Genomic DNA, 8,247 nt, shown 5'->3' on the forward strand with positions numbered 1-8,247 from the left:
TCTAAAATTCTGACAGTTGGATATTCCCTAATGAAATGACTAAGCCAGATTATTCCAAACCAAAATCCACCATTTAACAGAACACTGGCTTTCCTCCTCCCGCTATCTTAGCTATGAATGGGCAGGAAATAGAAGAAGCTTCAAATCTCATGGGAGAAGACATGGCAAAGTTGTCTGTTTGGGAATCCCTTTGCAAAGTTCACTGTGCTACTTGCAGCAGGGTCTCTTTTCAAGGGAAATCTGTGTGGGGCTTTCCTATACACCTCCTTTACCTTTGTCACAGTACTTGCAATGATTGTGCTCGCACAGCTATTGTAAAAGCAAAGGCCAGCTCCAGAGCTTAGGCCTCCTCATTTAAAGCCAAAGGTTTTTGTTTCTGTCAAGGGCCAGATGAATGAAGAAACAGTCTGTCTTGTTTTATCAGTAACTGTCACAAAATATCATTACTTTTGGCAGCCGATATTAGCACAGTTTATATATGTAATATTTAACATACATCAGTTACCTATGACACAGTTGACAACAGAGTCAAATATAATGTACCTTGTGCAGGGGCAAGAAGTAAAAAGAGTAAAAGCATCTCATCTTGGCAGGGAAATATGGACAGGTATTCATGGAAGAACAAAGGGAGGAAGAGGGTTGCAGGCGAATGTTGGCCACACCTGTTTATCCCAGAAATACTGATAAATGTCTTCCCACATCTACTCTCATTTAAAAGAATCTTGTTCTGGGGCACTTGGGTGGCTCAGTTGGTTGAGCGTCTGACTCTTGATTTCGGCTCAGTTCCTGATCTCAGGGTTGAGCGATCAAGCCCTACGTTTGGCTCCACGCTTAGTGCAGAGTCAGCTTGAGATTCTCTCTCCCTCTGCCTCTCCTGCTCATGCATGCTCACGCATGTATGCTTTCTCTCTCTCTCTTAAAAATAAATAAATAAATCCATTCTATGACCTAGTCAAATTTTTGGAGAAAGAGCCCCTACCACTCTCCTTCCATCACCAATTTATCTAATCAGGATGAGCTGTGGGTGGAAAAGATCTGGGTAGAAATAAATCCTAGTTCAGCTTCTTACTGGCATGCCTATCTGATCTCAGTTTCCTCATTAATAAAACACACAGACTAATAAGACTTACTTTTCAGAGCCACTGCACCAAGCAAAAGTAATAATGTGAGTAAAGCACAAGCATTCAATAAACATGTATTTTCTTTTCTTTAAGCCCTAAGTCCTCCCTTTCTCCATCAGTGGCTTGAGTTCCTCCTGGTCTGGTCTGAGGAACCTCAGGTCCTATCAGTCACTAAAATCAAGTCTGCATTAGGTGATCTACTCTTTGCTAACTAAAAGCCTGCTGGATAAGAGCAGGTACCTAGCTGAATGGCATTGATACTGGACCATACATCTTGACTATGTGTTCATTCACTGAGTCTACAAATATTTGCGAGGCACCTACTATGCTTACATATCAGGCAGGTGCTGGGGATTATGGTGAACCGAACAGACAAGATCCTTCCCCTCATAGAGCATATCTTCCAGTGTGATTCTCTGGGATCATTTCAATTTTATATACTTTGCCCTGTTGTCCTCTTTAGCACACTTTTACTTGCGACTCTAGGCAAACCTATTTGTTGCTTGGATCATATGGTCTCCATACACCGAGGTGACAGAAAGGTCTGAAGCAGAGGATGGTTTGAGAGCTAGATCCTGACTTAGACACTCCCTACACCTTAAGTAGACCCATAAGCCTACTGGAGACCAGAACACAGTTCGAGGACATTAGGTACATCTTGAAGACAGAGGAGTGCACCAAAAGGGAAACTGGGCATGTGCTGATGGCGAACTTTTCCTACTTTCTGAATTTACAGGACTCTACCTTTGGAGATTTTTCCATATGTATCTGCTGGTTGCTTCTGATTATCCATTCATCTGGATTTCCCACAGGCAAAGGAGAACTTCTGCTTCTTAGTGTGGATTCCCAAGTGGCCCCAAGACCTGAGTTTCCCAGCAGCAAAATAATGCAAAAGAGAACAGTGCTTTCTTACTGAGTCATACTCATAGGGAGAGACCCAAGGGTGAGGTGGGGTATGTCTAAAGCTCAGAATGGTGAAGTTCATTAAACTTATCTAAAAATGTAGAGAGGACAAGTCAGGTCAGAATTGGTTGGATCCAAAGCCTTCATTCTGACTGGGTGTTACTTCTGTTTGGAGAAGTCTCAGTAATGGGCTTTCTCTCCCATCCTTACAATGCAAAAGGGTCCTGTGATCATAGTCTCTTAGTTGGAAGTGTCAGAAACTCGACTCAAAAAGCATCAGAATCATAATGAGCACTGCAGAGTGGCCTCTTGCCCACAATAAAGGTGGCCTTCCATGGGATTAAACTGAATACCTGACACCCCACCTGAAGTATCTGCTTTGGAAGTCTGTTTTAGGAGATGTAAGATATGACTCTAAAAGCTGACCATTGCCACCAACAGGAGACCCACACTGTTATATTTGGTTGTGAATTTTATTTTTTATTTTTATTTTTATTTATTTTTATTTTTTTATTTTTTTTTTTAACAACTGATAATCAATTTATTAAAAAGGTTGATTTAAGCATCTGCAATGGTGACTTCAACCTCAACTCCTGGCTCAATACTGATGGAAGTAATCTGCTTAACAATCTCAGAAGGACTGTGCAAATCAATGAGTCGCTTGTGGATCCTCGTCTGAAAACGATCCCAGGTCTTAGAACCTTCACCACAAGGAGTTTTTCTTGTAGTGATTCTCAGAGTCTTGGTAGGCATCCGAACTGGTCCTTTCACTTTGAGATTCTTTTCCTTTGCGCCTCTGATCAAGTCAGCACATACCTTTTCCAAAGATTTTACGTTGCGGCTGGTGAGAGTAATTCTGATTCGTGAATCGCCACCTCCGGTTCCACAGGTGTCTTTCCGGTGTCTTTAAAAGCCATGGCTGCGGCGCGGCTTCCTGACCGACTTGTTCCTCGGTGAGAGCGAACAGCGGTGAGTCAGGAGCAGGAGCGGGGCGTCCAAACCTCCGCTGTAGCTGCGACCGCGTCTTCCTCAAAGAGCTATTTTTATTTTTTAAAAGACTTTTTTTGAGAGAGAGAGAGAGAGAGCAAGGGTCGGGGGGAGAGGGGCAAAGGGAGAGGGAGAAGCAGACTCCCTGCTGAACACAGAGTCCTATGAGGGGCTAGATCCCAGGACCCTGAGATCATAACCTGAGCTGAAGGCAGCCACTTAACCAGTTGAGCCACCCACGTGCCCCTGGTTGTGAATTTTAAAGATCATTCACAAGGGTTTTTATTTTGCTGATGAGCAGCTGATTTTAAAGAATTATTATACATTCTAGAATTTTAGGGTCACTCAGTTATAATCTCATTGGTATTATAACTAGACAAAAGCAATGTCCAAAAGGAAAGACTTAGGTAGGCCTATAAAACAAAGGTTGGAAATGCAGGCAAAATAGATTAGGAGTTAAGAACTCTAAACTGGCATTAAACGAGAGTTGGTTTAAGTTAACACTAAGATTATTTTTATTCCTTGTCATTGTGCAGTTTGGTGGGATAAAATATTTATCACTTGCTCCAGCATTACCCCCGGGGGATTCTGAGGCTCTTCCATGGCATTTTCTAGGGACCTCCTAAATAGAGACTGGCCTGAAGACAAAGAGGAGGCACTTCTTTGGTTCATTCAGGCTTGATGTAATAATGCATCATAAACTTATCATCAGACTGCCTGTGACCTTTCCCACAGACAACAGAGATATGAAAAGGACATATCTTGGAACCTGTTTCTCTAGAAGACCCCATGCCCATTCACACTCTCCATTTCCTAACATGGTTTTTTTCCAGCCATGTACAAACAGGAAACCAGAGTAAAGTCATTATTAGAGAACAGGTCAATAGATGCTTCTTAGGACAAATAGTACCTTGTTATCCCTATGCAAAATGAAAAAGGGCAATAAAGCAATCATAGGATGATTTAGAAACATTCCCCTTCTACTCTCCTGGGGGAAAAAAATTCCTATACCTAAAACATTCTAATATTTTAATGAAGTCTGTAGCCTGAATTATCCAGATAAATGCTTCCCCTATTGTAGTTTGCATGGGCAGACGCCTGCGTGAGAATAAATCCAAACTATCGTAAGATTACCTTAAAGTCATGTGCTTCCATTTCCTTGGATCCCAAAGCTAATGAATCATGCTAGAACAACGGTTCTCAAAGTTGGTCCCACACAAGCAGCATCGTATCACCTGGGAATCTGTCAGAATTGCTAACTCTGGAACCCCTCCCCACCCTAAACATACCTAATGAGAAACTCTGGGGGTGTGGCTAGGAATCTGTGGTTTATGGAGCCTGCAGACAAACCAGTGACAGACTGGGCCTCACATCACCCATAACAATGCTTTTTCTTTCAAAGTTGACTAATATTTGTGCTGGCCCTACCTAATAGTTTTATTCTTCAGCTTTTTTTGTTTTTCCTAACAAAGGAAGGATCTGAGTGAGAGACATCAACACTGTGGAGGACATGTGACCTTCAGGGAGTTGTGAGGCCCTCTGGTTTTCCCTTTGTTTCACCCTTTCTATTCTGGTGGGTAAGAGGCCTTTCTATTCTTATTTGAGAACCTGACTTGTTTTTTAATTTATTTTTCCTTCTAATTCATTTGCAGTAGGTTTCTCAAAACATTATACCACCTCGCTATTGGACATGATGAGTCTTCTGATCGGCTCACACTTGAGTTCTTCCTTGGTGAAAGCTATCTTTGTTGGAAATCTGGATCATTCATCTCTCCAGAGACTCCAAGGCCACTGGAAGAATTCTGGCTTGGTCCCAGGTGCAGGATACATACCGGTAAGTAATGTTGTTTCTTGCCATCAGTCTCTTGTAAAGTATACATTTGTAACAACACGGCCAGTGCTTCAAGTTGGTTTGTGTCCCCCAGGATACACAGGTGACTGCTTGTAAAGGAGTGCACCTTGGAAAGATCACTTGGAGTGCTCCTTGGAAAGATCACTTGGAGTGCTCCTTGGAAAGATCACTTGGAAGGCTCCATTTAAAAGCAACAATTTTTTTTAAAAAAGCAACAATTTAAGATGACAAGAAATTTAAAACTGCTTTATTTTAAGGGATTTCCAAAATTAAATATTGTAAAGTTCTTCAAGAACTCTGTTGTTGAAAATATTTTCTCTCATCAAAAATGCAAAACCTTCTGGAGGAAATGATACTCTGAATTTTCTAGCACAAATCAATGCCAAATGAAGGCCATAAACCATGTTTTGTTATGCATTTGGCACCGTCTCCAAATATCTTGAACAAACAATGTCACTGTGCTGCAGATCCACAAACCCTTACTTCTCTGGAAATTTATGATTGTCCATTACAGGAAAGTAGAAATGCTGGGGATGAGCAAGTCCGGACCAGGGTGGTAAGAGAAACAAATAAATTATGAAAAAACAGAAATCATTCGAATATCCCAAGCATTTGTTTTCCCAGCCATTGCTTGGGAAAGCCATTCTTGCCTTGCCTATGTGTTCAAAGGAAACTGGCTTTGAGTTTTGATTATCAATCCCAGACTAATGAAAGTGTTCAGAGCTGGCTTTGGCAGGGGTAGTATTGGGGAGGGTAGAGAGGGTAGGTCAAGGGCCCTACAAATCCCAATAGTGGGAACTATAAAGAATTCTAGGCACCAAATCCTATGCCTTTATCAGAATGCATGTCACTGCCATTTCTAAACAAACACTAGCTTCCCCTATTGGTGGGGCTTTATGGGAAAAGATCATGGCCATGGGTTCCAGCCCTGTAGAATATACTTTTGAGGCTATTTCTGGTCAGAAAGTCAAAAGCCCTGCATATCCCCCATTTTCCAATACAAGTTCAACTTGGAGTCACAGGTAAAAAAGGGTGTTTAGAAATGTAAGCATCGAGAAAGCAATACTCCATATCACCAAACTATCTTATAACAACAAAAAAAAGTCTAAAGTGACTGATTTCTGACCTTTGCTCAAAAGAAACCTAATTCAAAGGGAAATATTTTTAAAGTAAATTTCTCAGTAATTGCCAGTGATAGAAATGAATTATAATATAAAAACCTGACTTGAGAGCTTAATAATGTTATGTTCACTTTCTTTTGCCTATTGTGCATGTGGCTACCTCTCTTCCAAGAATGTGCAAATTTAATAATGGTTCATGCATAGCTTGTCTGAGCACTAATCATTGCTGAATACCACTTCTACCACCTGAATCTGAATTTGAACCCCAGCAGGGACACTGGGCAATCCTGGAGGTACCATTAAGAATCGGCCTGGCACCATCAGCAGGCAGCATTGTTCCTCTGTGTGCCTGGGCATGGTTTCGAGCTGGCTTATCTTTCTTTTGAAAGAAAACTCTGTCCTTTATATACTATTTTTGCACTGCAGCTTTATATCCAGAAAGCTGAGATGTTCTCTTATTAGCATATTGCACCCCAGAAGGTCAACCCTTTTTGCAAACACCTGCCCCAGCAAGTGGGCCCACAATTATAATTGCAATGGCATTAATAATAGAGTTCTGAGCGAAAGTGAGCAAAAGTATTGGCCAAGGCTTATGGATTTCATTTGAGGCTTGGTGTGGCACTTTAATTTTCCTTCTAGGAATGACTCTGCTAAACATATTCAGGTTGTCTTCAGTGCTTAATATTAGTATTTCTTGGTACTTCATGCTACTGATAATTAACAGAAGTGACTAGCCTCACACTTAGAAATAACTGAAACTTGAGAGAAGGAGGCGGTTTTTTTCTTGTCATTTATATTAAATATATAAATTTGGTTTAAAAAGCTCTTTGCCTTCTGAGAGCATTGAGGAGCCAGCCAATCAGTGCATTCTCTGATTTGTTGACTTGTTTAATATTCACTCATTCATTCAGTCATTCAGTAAATATGTAAGAAAGAACTGCCATCCAAATGTTCTCAGGGAATGACTCAAAATCAAGACCTAGTAATAAAATCTTGCTAGAAAGACAATGTTCGTACTTCGCGCAATGGAGTGCTGATCTATTAGAAATAAAAAGGATTATTCTTGGTCTCAACACACACTCCATGAAGGTATTATAAATCTGAATGCAAATACTCGTGGCCTTTACCATGTACTTTTTGATCAATATCCAAACTCTCTTTAATTCATATAGCTAGATTTTACAGATTGATCCTTAAAATTATTATAGGTAGAAGTTGATTAAATTTTCATTTCAAAGAAATATTACTTTGCTACTACTTCTGTAGGTTTTGCAATAAAGAGAATCTTTTGAAATGGCAAAGTAGCTGTTGGTTAGGTTTTCCTGGTATTCTTATAATAAATTCTTAAGAACATATACTAAAAACAATGTGGATACTACATGTAGTCACCGTATAGGACTAAGTCTATCAAATATCTCTTAGTAACTAGCAATAAAAATTCTGTTGTGGTGTCTTTAATCTGGAAGTGCTTACAGTTTTATGAAACCTACTGATTCAGAAATTATTTTTAACAAATATACACTGAGGACGTGCTATGGGTCAGGCATTATACTAGGCCCTGAGGATCTAATTCCAAACTAAACAGGCATTTTCTTTGCCTTCATAGGACTTAGAATTCTGAGGGTTGTAAGCATAATTTTTTTCCCAATTTTCTGTCCATGAAAATAACCACAGAATAGTTTCCTTTTTAAAGAAACAGAGAGCCAACAATCAGGCGACTCTGAAAGTCACCTACAACTCTCCTGTGCTTGGATATTCTCAGTTTTGGTCCTCTATCCTGAGGACATTACTTACAGCTTTATACAAGAGGTTTCCATGACACTCAGAGAGATGATCCACAGGAAGAAGTCCTGGCTCTTCAAACAAAAAACAAAAACAAAACAAAAACAGAAAACAAACAAAACAAAAACTTTATCACTCACATTCTCTTGTAGTATAAAGGACATCTTTGAAATTCAATCTTCCCTTCCCCCACCTCCATTCTCCATTATGTTCCCTTGATAAATCATCCCTCTGAATGGGTTTTTTCTCTTTTCAATTGTCAGAAGCATTCCTGCTGTGTCTGGGCATCAACCTGTTCTTTGGTATTTGATTAATTTCATGCACTTGACCTAACTAAGAAGCCAGACTGTACTTCCAAGGCACTTTAGTTGACAGAATTAAATAAAACCCTAACCAAAGAGGCATAAGAATCATGCTTCTATACTATTAAAGCCGAAGTTTCTCATTAGCATTGACAGAAATTCATTGTCCAAATAGGAAA

General features: G+C 40.1%; 1 long non-coding RNA gene and 1 pseudogene across 1 annotated transcript in view; both read right to left on the reverse strand.

Moving 5' to 3' along the window:
- Nucleotides 1-7,993, reverse strand: part of LOC118543469 (uncharacterized) — a 79,370-nt gene extending 71,377 nt beyond the window's left edge. Inside the window, exon 1 of the long non-coding RNA XR_013450179.1 lies at nt 7,770-7,993. This is a non-coding gene — a long non-coding RNA (uncharacterized LOC118543469). The remainder of the gene's footprint in view (nt 1-7,769) is intronic.
- On the reverse strand, nt 2,552-3,056 carry LOC118543467 (small ribosomal subunit protein uS10 pseudogene; annotated as a pseudogene).
- Nucleotides 7,994-8,247: the final 254 nt, after the last annotated feature.

Source organism: Halichoerus grypus, chromosome 8 (assembly GCF_964656455.1).
Source record: "Halichoerus grypus chromosome 8, mHalGry1.hap1.1, whole genome shotgun sequence".
NCBI lineage: Eukaryota > Metazoa > Chordata > Mammalia > Carnivora > Phocidae > Halichoerus > Halichoerus grypus.